Source organism: Zalophus californianus, chromosome 7 (assembly GCF_009762305.2).
Source record: "Zalophus californianus isolate mZalCal1 chromosome 7, mZalCal1.pri.v2, whole genome shotgun sequence".
NCBI lineage: Eukaryota > Metazoa > Chordata > Mammalia > Carnivora > Otariidae > Zalophus > Zalophus californianus.
In genome coordinates, this window is record NC_045601.1 from 144,096,708 (window position 1) to 144,110,432 (window position 13,725).

Below are 13,725 nucleotides of genomic sequence, written 5' to 3' on the forward strand. Positions count from 1 at the left end.
TGTCATTCTCTCTCATATATCCAGCCACCTCTCGCTTCTGCGTCCGAAATCTCAACAGGGTGTTAATGTTTCCTTCTCTACGCCTGCTTTGTTCTCTCTTTGATTCCGGTAGCGATATTATTCCGAAAAGAACTGGCAGCTTGTGGTAGCCAAGGGGTGGAAGCCAACGGACGACCTCGTACGGGTTCTTCCAGGAGGAGGAATCGCCTCGGAACAGGGTTAAGAGTATTATTAGGAGACGGTTTTGGCGCGGAGCAGAGTGGCGCAGCGGAAGCGTGCTGGGCCCATAACCCAGAGGTCGATGGATCGAAACCATCCTCTGCTAAGGGTTTCCTTTTGCTAAAATTATGTTTCACAACAGGGAAAGAAAATAGAGCCAGATTTGTTTTGCTTTGTCTAATTCTGGAGCTTAAATTATTTCCAGAAAATAAACGTAGAACTGTTTACATTCTCTAGAGATAAATAGAACGTCGGTAAAGGACACTCAGTTATCATTAATATGTCTTCCCATAATAAGCTTTTTTTCTAGTGGCTGCCGAAGTGGTAGCGCTGTTGTTGCCACCAGCTATCATGACAGTCTCATTGTCCTGTGAAGCCGTGAAATCGCTAAAATAAGCTGAGTGTGGCGGTGAGGGCAGGGAAGGAGGTCCAGATAAGGAGTTTAATTTCCTTCTATACATAATTCAGAAAGCACTACCTGTTAGGTAGTTGTGGCCATGGGGCTAAAGCGATAGACAAGAAATCTCCTGGGCCGTCCTAGCGCCAAACTTTTGCAACTCGAGAGTCTTAATCTTCAGAGTAAATAAGTAACAGTTTGAGCCAGAGTGCAAAGTTTTGGTGGCCAGGATTGAACTCTGACCTGAGAAAACCACTTATGTGGTCATTGCTGGTAAATGTGTCTCTACGGCCTACCTTCCTTTACAGTCTCTAACAGGACTGTTGTCTAGGCTCATTTTTGAAAAGTGTATGTTTTATATATCTCTCAGAAAAAATTCCTATTCAGATATTTATGTGTCAGATACTGTGCTAAGCCCTAAGAAAAGTATTTAAGTAGCCTACAGTCTAGCTTTCAAACAAAAATGTATAGTAGAATAAGATCTTTCTTTTAAAAGATTATACACTAAATGCAGTTGGAAATAAGGAAAAATGATTGTTCCTGGTAGCCCCATGAAGATCACCCAGTAACTGGATGAATTGCTAGAAGGACTCCCATAAATGAACATATGCTCAAAGTTAAGATTTACTACAGCAAAGGGAAAAGTGCAGACACAGCAGGAAAAAGATGTACACAAGCAAACACCAGAGAAGTCTTTCTGGTCCTCCATCTTCAGAGATGATCCACATTCTTTCTCTCCTGTCGTGAACTTGCAGGGACCAGTGAAGGCTGTGGTTTACTTTAAATATGCTGACAACCTGGTTCATAGTGACCCACTGCTTCATGTACACAGGATAGCATCATGACCCAGTAACTAAGTGAACATTCCAGTATTTTAGTTCACAGAGTTTGACCAAGGGTCATCACCGTGGCTACAGACGTCTGTGAAAACTTGAGTAAAACAGATTTGCTGCGTTACCTTTGCCCTGGCAATGGCCCAGTTTGGGAAAGGTGGCAGATTTGGAGTCCAATCTAGAATGAGTAAGAAGTTGGCAGGTAGCCAAGAAGAGGCTTCTAGATAGAAAAATAAATACATACATACATACATACAAGGAGGCATAACAGTTAAGGGTTTCTAGAGAACTACAGAACATTCAGTGTGCTCGAGCATGGAGGTGAGGGAGATGGAGCAGGAGGATTGGAGGAGGAAGGTGAAGGGGCTGTATCTGATCACCTCCCATTCACCCTATAGGTGAAGGAGGGATCCTCTGCCCCAAACAATACCAGACGGCCAGACACACCGTGCTCAACACTGGGCAGATGAGATGGGTAGCTGTTTACCGGCACATACACCCACAGCCTGGAGGGGGAGGGCACCGCGTGCCCCGCAAGTTGGCTCAGGTCGCACTCCTGACTAGAGTGACCAGCAAGAGCTGTGGGAGGTAAGCTTTATAGCAGACAGAGAAAAGGGGGACCCTGGTTTCCTCCAAAAGATGGAATTGGCTTATCTTAATAGCTTCTAGGACCAACAGGGAGGTGAACCCATTAGGTTGAGGGGCTGGGATGTACCTGGTCTGGTTGATAGGGGAATTAGCCAGATATAGGGCATATCCTGTGAGAACAGGTGAATTCACAAGACCGTTTGGGGGTTCTTATGAGACTCAAAGATGTCAAAGGAGCCCTTGAAATTTTAGGTCTTACAGTATAATCCTGAATTGTGGCAGGGGAGATAGGGAAAGGGACAGTCGTAAGGAAGTGAGTATGCAGTGCAAACAGGTTTCGATTTTATTTTTCTATGGGCAGTAAAAAACCATCACCAAGTTTGATCAAAGGAGTAATATGATCAAACTTCCTAGCCAGAAAAAAAAAATCTCTGGCGTTTTCGAGTTTGTGGTCTGGGCTTTGATCATGTTTTTATTTTTGTTTTTTGTTTGTTTTTATTATAAGCTATACAATAATGTCTTTTATAACATATAGGGTTTTTAAAAGTTATTTCTTCAACCTCTCCATACACAGACAAAAGTAAGTGTACTAACATATTGAAAGGTGCAAACTTGATCATTGCCAAGAGAATAGAAAATTATCCCTACAGCATGCTAAACCAGGAGGCCAATTCATCTGCCCAGCTCCAAAAACTTGCAGATGAACATGATAGACGGATTGACCCCCCCAACTTTCATTCGCCGCCATTCCATAACCAGGCCCATATCAGCAGCACATTTCTCATCAACAATCATTAACTGTCCAAGGCTTTCATCATGATCTTTTGCTACAGGTATCTGGGATATCTGTCTCTTAGGTATCACCAGAAAACATGTTGACACTTGAGGGGAAATGTCATGGACACCAAGACATCAGTCATCCTCAAAAATTCTTTTGGCTGGAGATCCTTGCCAGTGATCTTCCTGAAGATCGTGTCTCCCTCCACAGGGCTGGGTGACTGAGCCTTGAGGATCTCCTCTCACCACTTAACCCAACAGTACCCATGATGGTTTAACCACCATCTTCTTGCTTCCAGGGAGAGAGGAAGAGAACAAGTCCATATGCAGATTTTTTTTGCAGGATAAAAGAATCTTTTAGTTAAATAATCCCCACATTAAAAACGATTGCAAAATTCAAAAATATATGTATTTGAGAAATTCAGCACATTTTTACTGAGCTCCAACTATTTGCCAAATGTAATTCTGTGGACAGGGGAAGAACGACTATGTAAAAGACCCCATTTCTGTGCTCCAGAAGCTGCTAATTTAACCTATCACAAATGAACCAAGAGGGCCAAAGTTCCCAAGGTCTGGGATTTAAGAAAATTAAGGTACTGCAATATGTGCAGATAGTCAACATTATCCTCAAACAAGGTGCACGAGATCACAGAGCTTCACTGATAAACTCGAAAGAAGTCATCCAAAATATAAGTTGAAATCTCTATCACTTTATTGGGCCAAGCACTCTACAGAACATTATAAACTCTATAAATATCTCGTCCATAGAATTTCACTGCAACACGTTTTAGTGTTGAATCATCTGTTGACTGTAAGAATTGCTAACAGTCATAATTTTTGTTATCCTACTATAGTGTTTATTTCTTAAGATACGGAAACTTCAGATAACATGAATGACCCTAGACCACTCTATACACCTCCTGAAACGCCAACCAAAGATTGCTCTTCTTCTCCAAACAGAGACACACCAGGAAAAGTGCTCTGATGTCACATTACAACAATCGGAGAGAGTCCCAGAGGAGTATGAGAAGGGGACCCTGCAGGTACCCATGCAGGACAGCGAGAAAGACAATCGTAGGATGCTAAGATGCCTTCTGGGTGCGGTTTGCACGGTAACTGTCCAGGGGGACCTTCCAACCACCTGGAGTCTGAAAATAGTGAATGTGGATGAGCATTTATAGGGAAGAAGCTCTGAGTTAGCTTATTTTAAAAAATAGCCCCAGATGCAGACAATATGCAGTATTTGGGCATCTTTCAGATGCCATAGACAGCTTTTCTGCTCAGGAGTGGTGATGTCCATGACTTTTCTTCCCGTGGAGGACCCAAGACCGAAATTGCCAGTTCCTACCTTTCACGAGTCCCGACTCCGTGGCCCCAAATAACCCTGGTAATCTCGTTTCCATTTTTTCTTTTTTTACTTTTTTTTTTTTTTTTTTTTTTTCGTGAGAGACAGAGACAGAGAGAGAGAGAGAGAGAGACGGAGGGAGAGGCAGGCTCCCAAGGAGCAGGGAGCCCGATGCGGGACTCGATCCGAGGACTCCAGGATCATGACCTGAGCCGAAGGCAGACGCTTAACCATCTGAGCCACCCAGGCGCCCCCATTTTTTCAATGACTAGAAGCGCGGGCGGCCGGGCGCTCTTTGACGGCTCAGGACCGGCCAGAAAGCTCATTATACTTTCTAAGTGCTGCGGCAAAGGTACGCAGCGAGCGACCACGTGGCCTAACGGATAAGGCGTCTGACTTCGGATCAGAAGATTGAGGGTTCGAATCCCTTCGTGGTTAATCGTGGCTTTTATGGGGTTCCCCAAAATTGTCGTATTTCACATGGCGGGAGGAATCACGGGGCATCTGTTTGCCAAACGTGTTTCTTTTTTCGTACTCTAATTTTTTTTTAATTTAAATCCAATTAGCCAACTTCTGGTACACCAGTAGTTTCGGACGCAGTGTTCTGTAATGTATCAGGTACATGTAACACCGGGTGCTCGTCACAGCAGGTCCCTCCTTAATGCCCGTCACCCAGTTACCCCATCCCCCCACCCCCTCCCCTCCAGCAACCCTCAGTTTGTTTCCTAGAGTTAAGAGTCTCTCATGGTTTGTCTCCCTCTCTGATGACTTCCCACTCTGTTCTCCCTCCCTGCCCCTAGGTCCTCTGCACTATTTCCTATCTTCCACATATGAGTGAAACCATATGATAGCTGTCTTTCTCTGACTGACTTATTTCCCTCAGCATAATCCCCTCCAGTTCCAACTCTAAAGAGGTCCTTCTCACAGGCGTGGAGAGGACCAGCGTCAGGACCCAGGAGAGGCAGAACTGGAACAAGCCCTTCCCATAATCTGGGGGCTCTCAAGCTCTCCTCAAATTTGGATTGTGAGTGCCTGAGTTTCATTTTCACAGTTTCAAGGGAACTCAGATCGGTAAACTGACCCCTCTCTAAGACTTGCTGAGTCTCAGACCAATGCCAGGCCCCGGGGCCCGCACAGTGGGAGCCTGTTGCTTCTCCTTCCCCCTTTTTTCTTCACTTTTCTCTTCTAGTCTGAGTCGGCCTGTCCTTGAAGACCTGGCTGCTGGAGTCTGTGTTACTGGTTTTCACCCTTACCCTCCTTTTCCCTCTCAACTTCCCTTTTTCCTTTGTTTTTGTTGCCATCAAAAGGATGAGAACAGTCCAGATTCAAACCTAAATTACAGAACGGAAGAACATAAGGTCATGAAAAGATCCCAGCTGTTTACATTTACAGAGTGTGTAGGCAAGCAGGAAGACAGAGAAGACAGATGCACAAAATACACAAAAACACATTTTTTGTGTCTAAATAACTGCATTTAATAATTTAGGATGAAGAAAAAGTAATTTCCAATGCTTGACTTCATGGTGAAACACAGTTCCTTCAAATCACGTGGAGGATGCTTTTGCTAGGTGAAAGCAACGAATATTAAAACAAGGTAATAATTACCTCTTCCTTTGCCCAGCCTCTTTTTTAGATCGCTGGTGTGACTCTGGTTTTCCCCAGTCAGCTGTAGAGTCCAAATTGTACAGAAAAGTTGGGGCTTGAGCGTTGTTTCTCAGGATTGAGCTTTCCCAGACTAAAAAAAATTGCAATGTGTTAATGTCATGTGAAGCCACTCGCTGCTTCCTTCCTCACAAAATGTACCATGACAATAAGTATCCTTTTATCAACCAGGAAAAAGATATACTCTACTATATGGATATGTCTACTAAAAACTAAAAAGGATATATGTCTACTAATATCCCATTGATCGAAGTCATCCTCATGCCCCAGCCCATAGACCAGGGGCAACACTCCAACTCTAGAAGAGGAACTGAGAAGTTACTAGACAAAAGGCTTGGATACAGGAAGGGACGAAAAACTGAGGCCAATACTTGAATCATTGGAGGAGTCAATGCAGATTTACGAAGTTTAGAAATCACTCATCCTTTCTTATTATCTTACACCTTATTGCATTTCATCTTAAAAATGAGTTCCCAAGTGTATGAATTACATGCATTTTGAGAAAGAGAACAGCAGCCCCTGACACCGGGCCTGGGTCTGACATTCACAGCTCAGTCTTAGCGTTGCTAGGAGCTGGCCTGGCCCTCACAGCTAAGCCCTGGTCAATTCCTGTGGAACATAAATAATTTCAAAGGATACCAACAACAGGCAAGGCCACTCCGTGACCCTCAGGAAGCAAGATAAAAACAAAAAAACTGTCTGTAATCATGTGTCCTACTTTGATCCTCTCACCTTTCAGACAAAAATTAAAATAACCGACCACAGAGTTACTGAGTCACTTAATAGATCACCATGATCACCTAGCCTCCCTCATTGCAACAAGACAATAAATCCAACTTTGTTCAACTACAGTATGTCCCTCATAGTTTTTGGCAGGAGATCAATTATCTTGAATTTTGAAGCACTAAATATCACAGACATAAAGGCAATAAATTATTGTGTGATACCTTCCCTTCATCCATCACTTAGCCAGGTTAACGGGAGATGGGTTAAAAAGTTGAAGACAATCTCTGTATGTCATAGGAGTGACAAAATTTTCCAGTTTGCTCTATCTTAACATGCTATGTTTTTATTGCGATATGGAGTGCCTTGGGCCATGTGACAGTTTTAAATTTTTATTTAGGAATTTTATCAATGTTTTCCACTGTGATTTTTTAGCATGATATAATTTTTAGTGGTCTGGTGGTCTTCTTTTATTTAGGCGTTTGTAAACCATCTTCAAACTACATATACCATATAATCCAGATGTTAGATGAAATTCAAAATCAGATACTGCTTCAAACTTCATGCTTTGTAGGCCTCAATCCTCATGAGGCTTTGGCTCATGACAAATTTACTTCAGAAGAATTTTCTAGATATCAAAAGTCACAGTCAGTCACAGGATTTGAACATGTTGGAAAGATCTCATCACCCCTAACCACTTGCTCTGAAAGAATTTGGTTCCCATGAACCTTAATAAGGAAAGGCTCATTATATGGTTTTTTAAAACAATTAGTTTGGTTTCTACCTCAGTTTCCTCATCTGTAAAATAGAGCCAGGTGATAGAGGGGGGACGTTTTAGAGACATCATCTCTACAGTCCCTTCGAATTTTGTGATTCTACGCTGTGTATCTGACCCCTTGCTCTAGTTCTCAGTAAAGTGAAAAGAGGAGACAGGAGAGATTTTATGGGATAATGTGCTCAAATTAAGAAGCAACTAGCAGAAGAGGACCAAAGAAGGGAGAAACCAACAGAGGTTGGAGGGCTCGCAAAAGATCTTTGATTTAAGTTAATTCAACTAAAATACAAAAAAAAAAAAGGAGAATGGTGCCTTTCTGAGCGAATTCACGGGAAAGGTACATGGGATGTGGGCCTTGCAAAAGGATTTTTTGCCAGAAGGGGGCGCTAGCATCACCCGCGCGCCCGCAACCGCTCGAACGGCTGGACCTCACCTGGGAGAGCTGAGGTCACCGACCCGGGGCCGGAGGCCCGAGCGGTCGGAGGAGAAACTCCAGGGGGCGAGGTGCCCGCAGCCTCGGAGGTCCCGAAGCAGAGTTTCAGGCCTCAGTGGAGACCCCGGGGGCGGGGGGGGGGGGGGGGGGGGGGGCCGGGGGGGGGGGGCGGGCTTGTGCCCCCGCCGCGGGAGCCGGGTCGGTGCAACACTCCCATCCAGGCTTATTTAACCCCGGAAATCTCCGTAAAACGGTTAAAGAAGTACATTGGTTAATAGTGAAAAGTTGCTGGTCTAGTTTGTTTCTGGTTTTTTCCTACAAACACCTTCGGCAAGACGCTAGCGAAGCCTCTCGCTCACCAAGAGCTAAAACCTCTCTCCACCGGCGCAGCGGGGGAGCCGCCGACGAGGATGGGATTCGAACCCACGCGTGCAGAGCACAATGGATTAGCAGTCCATCGCCTTAACCACTCGGCCACCTCGTCACCTCCGGGGGCTTTGTCACATAAAGACCATGTTGTTCTCCTGAGCACAGCTCTATGTTGTAATTTCTATTATTTGATTATATACTTTTATTAATGAAGAAGACCTCCTTGCTTTCTGTAAGTGGCCCTCTTGTCTTCGTAAAGGAAAAACAAATAAAGAACAGGCTATCGTCCCGGGAAGGAGGGGGTGGGGTGTGGACCCGAATAAAAACCAAATACACTTTCTCAGGAAACCTGGCAGCCTCTGCCGGAAGAATGGAGTTTATGACTGCTTTTGTTTTAAAAATCCAATTGGTTATCGTCATTCCTTTAGGCCGTGTATATACTGAAACCATCATGAAACGAGCTGTATTATATCTATTATTGCAGGATTCTCAGATGTCTACCATATGGAACATTAGCGCTTCTTAGAGTCATCACTTCCCAGGAAGTGCGAGCAGGTGATTGCTGAGGAGCTGGGGCTGGGGGGCTGAAGGTCAGATTAACTGGAACTGGTTCCCAATGTCACACCAAAGATTTCAGACTTTATTAAAGACTTTTAGGACCATCGGAGGGAGTTTTGTTTTGTGTCGATTTGTTTTGTTTGTTTTGTACAGGTAAATTTGATTTAAAAAAGATAATTTACTACTGTCGTTTATTTTATTTTATTTTTTTTTTTTTTTTGCTGCCAACTTCAACGCCCTCCAGCCAAAGATCACCAGGAACACACCTACAGTTGGATAAGTTGTAATTGTTGCTGCCGCCACTAGGAAGGGCACACATCTCGAGAGACCTTGGAGGATCTCAGTTAAAAGGGGAGTTTAAAGACCTTATTAAATACAAACATCCTTTCGTGTTTCACATGTCATGGCATATTGTTGACAAAATACAACATTCTTTCATGATTTTAAAAAACTCTCTCAACAAGTTGGGTATAGAGGGAATGTACCTACCTCTACATAATGAAGGTCATATACAACCTTCATACTGGATATAACTCAAATACTGGATTTATCCAAAACTGGATAACCACATGCAGAAAACTGAAATTGGACCTCTATCTCACACCACTCACAAAAATTAACTCGAAATGGATTAAAGACATAAATATAAGGCAAGAATCCATGAAACTCCTAGAAGAAAACATGAGGGGGGAAAGTTCACTGACATTTATTTTGGCAATGATATTTTGGATTTGACACCAAAAGCACAAACTACAAAAGAAAAAAATTAACAAGGGGAAAGCCTATCAAACTAAAAAGCTTCAGCACAGCAAAAGAAATCAACAAAATGAAAAAGCAAACTGTGGAATGGGAGAAAATATTTGCAAACTGTGTATTGGATTAGGAGTTAATATCCAAAATACAGAGAGAGCTCATCCAACTCAGTAGCAACAAAAACGTCCAATTTAAAAGTGGTCAGAGAACAGTGTAGACGTTTGTGTGAACCAGACTAACACCATCTTAGACAAATCTGCCATGATGACCACTCTGTGGCCTGAAGCCTTCCTGAACACAGCCCCCATACACACTCCAACCCCCCCCCCAGTCTTTCTGTCTAACCCCGCCCTTATAAGTACACCCGCAGGCACGGTGTCCTCAATCTGCTCTGGAGATACACCTGTGAGCCTCCAACATTGCCTCCGGGTGGGGCCCCCTGCAGGTGCTCCGAGCCTCCAAGGCTAGAAAAGCAGGTCAGTCACACGGGAGATGGAGTCACCCAAGGCACCCTTCCGTCCCTAAATCCCCTTGACAAACCACTTCTCCTCAAACTGGACTTGTTGGCCTATTCCTTCAGTCTTCCGGCTCCTTCGGCTCTTAGGGCTCATTTTGTGTAGACCTCCCTTTCGTGGAATAACGTCTCTCCAAAGAAAACATCTAAATGGCCAGCACGCTCAACATCACTAGTAATCAGGGAAATGCAAGTCAAAACCAAACGAGCTACCACCTCACATCTGTTAGAATGCCATCACCAAAAAGTCAAGAGATAAGAAGTGTTAGCAACTCTGTGGAGAAAGGGGCCCCCTCGCGCACTGTTGGTGGGAATGTAAATTGGTGCAGCCGCTGTGGAAAACAGTGTGGAGGGTCCACAAAAAATTAAAAATAGAACTACCGTGTGACCCCGCAATCCCGCTTCTGGGTTTTTACCCAGAAGAAATGAAAACAGGTTATCAAAGAGATATCTGCACGCCCATGCTCATTGCAGCATTATTTACAATAGCCAAAATATGGGAACAACCGAAGTGTCAGTGAATAAATGGATAAAGAAAAAGTTGTGTAGGGGCCTGGGTGGCTCATTCGGTTAAGCGTCTGCCTTCGGCTCAGGTCATGATCCCAGGGTCCTGGGATCGAGCCCCGCATCGGGCTCCCTGCTCCGCGGGGAGCCTGCTTCTCCCTCTACCCCTCCCTCCTACTTGTGCTCTTTCTCTCTTGCAAAACTAAATGAAATCTTAAAAAAACAAAAAGAAAAAGTTGTGTATACATACATATATGTATACACAAAGATACCACAGGCAATGGAATCTTACTCAACCATGAGAAAGAAGGAAAATGCCATTACTGACAACATGGGTAGACCTTGAGGGCGTTATGCTAAGTGAAACAAGTCAGACAGAGAAAGACAAATACTGGGTAATCTCACTTCTATACAAAATCTTAAAAAGCTGAACGCTGAACTTTTAGAAATACAGAGTAGAATGGTGGTTACCAGGGGCTCGGGGGGGTGGAACTGGGGAGATGGGGTTCAAAGGACACAAAGCTCGCTGTGAGCGGATGAGTGACTCCTCGAGATCTAATGCACAAGCTCATGATTATAGTCAACAATACTATATTATATCCCTTAAAGTTCCTAAGATCTTAAATATTCTCATCACACAAAAAAGAAATGGTAATTATGAGACCTGGTGACGGTGTTAGGTAATGCTATGTGGTAACCATATTGCAATATATAAATGCATCAACACGTTGCACATCTTAAACTTTCACGATGTCATATGTCAATTATATCTCAAATTTGAAAAAAAAAATGGGGGGCTTATTGTAACATTTGTCTTCTGTTGGGTGATTTGAGGGAGGAGACAAGAAAGCCAGGCTTTGTCCTGGGTTGGTTGGTGTCAGGAAGGGAGGGCATAATTCTGTGATTTCGTATCTTCATAAACTCTATCTAGAAAAAGGTAAGAATAGAATGAAGCTAAGTTTGGAAAACCAGTGGTCCCTTGTGTTAGCTGGCAGGAGACATTTGGTAATTTTGTGGTACACACAGTGACCTTCTTTGGTTGTCTGTTCTTAGACTAGACTATGAAATGTTCTGTCTCACGTCATCATGATCAGAGAAAGCCCTTGTCTGATGCTCCTGTTGTGTGAGATTGTTTATGTTCCACAGAAAATCCCCATGGCCTAGGGGTGAGTACCAGGCCACCTCCTGACAGCGCCCGGGCCTACTGGACAATCATGTCAGCTCCTGGATGCCTGGATGTCAGCTCCTTTTTCTCATCTATATCCAAGGTCATTACAAAAAAAGAATAACTCCTGGTGTGTGTGTGTGCACATGCTCTACAACGTGATCAGGATTCAAACTGCAGGCTCTAAGGAGGTGTCAAGGAATGATTTAATAAATAGCAAACATATTAATTATCTAATATATAAACACCTATAAAACAGGTAATGTTATGGTAAAAAATATGAAGTTGTAATTGTTTTAAGCTTAAGTGAGTGACAAATTCTAAAATGTTTCTGGAAAGAAAATAAAAATGGATTTGGATTTGGTACTGTTAAGGTTAGGAATTGTCAAACACGATGACCAAGGCCAAACTGAAGAGTTCATTGATTCTTTCATTTATTCAATCTTTCCAAGAATATTTATCAAGCATCGCATCTGTGCCAGGCACTGTTCTAAGTACGGGAGTATATACCACACGTAAGATTCCCTGCCCTGGTGAAACTGAAGTATGCAGAAATAGGCAATACATACTTAAGAAATCAAAACATACCATATGTCAGAAAGTAGTAAATGCCTTGCAGTGGTAGCCGGCTGAATAGGGTGGTCAGGGAAAAATTAGCTCAGTGGCCTCACCGCTTGCTGCACATTCAAATCCATGAGGAACTTTAGGAAAATAGCCTCGGTGCATTATACCAAGAGATTCTGATTCACTTGTCAGGAGTGATATTAGAAGAGTGATAGTCTAGCTCGTCAATGCTGGCTTAACTGTGAAGAAAGATAGATAAAGGAAAACCATAAAAGCTAAAACCTAGAAGTAATTTTCCCAGTTGGGAGGTACGAGGAATTGCTCTCAGTATAGCAACTGCTGACAAAGTATAAATAAATAAATAAATAAATAAATAAATAAATAAATAAATAAAAAGCTGCTTGCAAAGTATCAGTCATAGCAGAAGACCAGAGCCAGACAGGGCTCATTCAGCTTCGGGATCTCCAGGGTCTTTGAAACCCAGTGGGGTAGACAGACTTTTTGTGAAATTCCTTCCCTTGAGTGCAGCCTGGACCTAGTGACTGACTCCTAACCTAAGGAACACAGTGAATGTGATAGGATCTCACTTGCTTGATTAGATTACAACAGACTGTGATTTCTGACTTACCAAAACATTTGCACTCTTGCTTTCTCAGCTCACATGCTTTGACAAAACAAGCTGCCATGTTGGTAAAGTCGATGTGGCAAGGAACCAAGAATGGACTCCAGCCAGCAACCAGCCAGCAGCTGAAGCCCTCAGTTCCACAACCTTTGAGGAGGAACTAAATCCTGCCACACACATGTGAGCCTGGAAATGGATCCTTCCCCAGCTGAACTTTGACATGACTCCAGTCCAGCCCATACCTTGAATGCAGATCACAAAAGATCCTGAAGCAGAAGACCTAGGTATGCTGACCCTCGAGACCCTCTGCAACTGTAAGATGAAGAGCATCTTGTTTTAAGTGCCAATCTTGTGGTAATTGATACAACAGATAACCAATAAACTCAGGAAGGCCCCATGGCCCAGAGATCCTGTGGCTGGGAGGGAAGGCCATTGAGAAGGCAGAAACACAAGGTACCCTAAGATTGCCGGATCTGAGTTCAGATGCCAATCATCACCCCATGGAGCCCCTACAGAAGAGTCTCTTGAAAAAAAGACTTGTGTGGAAACTGGATTGGTATTTTCCCTTTGAAAGAAGTCCTGATCAATAGAATCAATCTAAAGAGCATTCACAGACACGTGCTGTTTAGTAATAGAGGCTGTGGTAGGCTGGATCATGGCTTCTAACAAAGGCCTAAATCCCAGTCCCCAGAACCTGTGAATACGTTACCTTACATTTATAGATGTGATTAAATTGAGGATTTTGAGATGAAGAGATTATGCTGGATTTTCCAAGGATACCCAGAAGAAGGTCAGAGTCAAGAATAGGAAACATGACTACAAATGCAAGAGGTGATGCAGGGAAGAGTCCACTAGAAGCTGAACGTGGCAAGGAAACAAGATTCTTCCCTGAAGTCTCCAGAAAACCTGCTGACACCTTGATTT

General features: G+C 43.4%; 3 non-coding genes across 3 annotated transcripts; 2 read left to right on the forward strand and 1 right to left on the reverse strand.

Moving 5' to 3' along the window:
* The first annotated feature begins 253 nt into the window (after nt 1–253).
* TRNAM-CAU lies at nt 254–325 on the forward strand. Its single transcript has one exon. It is a non-coding gene; the product is annotated as a tRNA-Met (tRNA).
* Nucleotides 326–4,524: 4,199 nt separating this feature from the next.
* TRNAR-UCG lies at nt 4,525–4,597 on the forward strand. The gene has a single exon. It is a non-coding gene; the product is annotated as a tRNA-Arg (tRNA).
* A 3,557-nt stretch (nt 4,598–8,154) lies between these two features.
* Nucleotides 8,155–8,236, reverse strand: TRNAS-GCU. The gene has a single exon. It is a non-coding gene; the product is annotated as a tRNA-Ser (tRNA).
* Between the last annotated feature and the right edge of the window lie 5,489 nt (nt 8,237–13,725).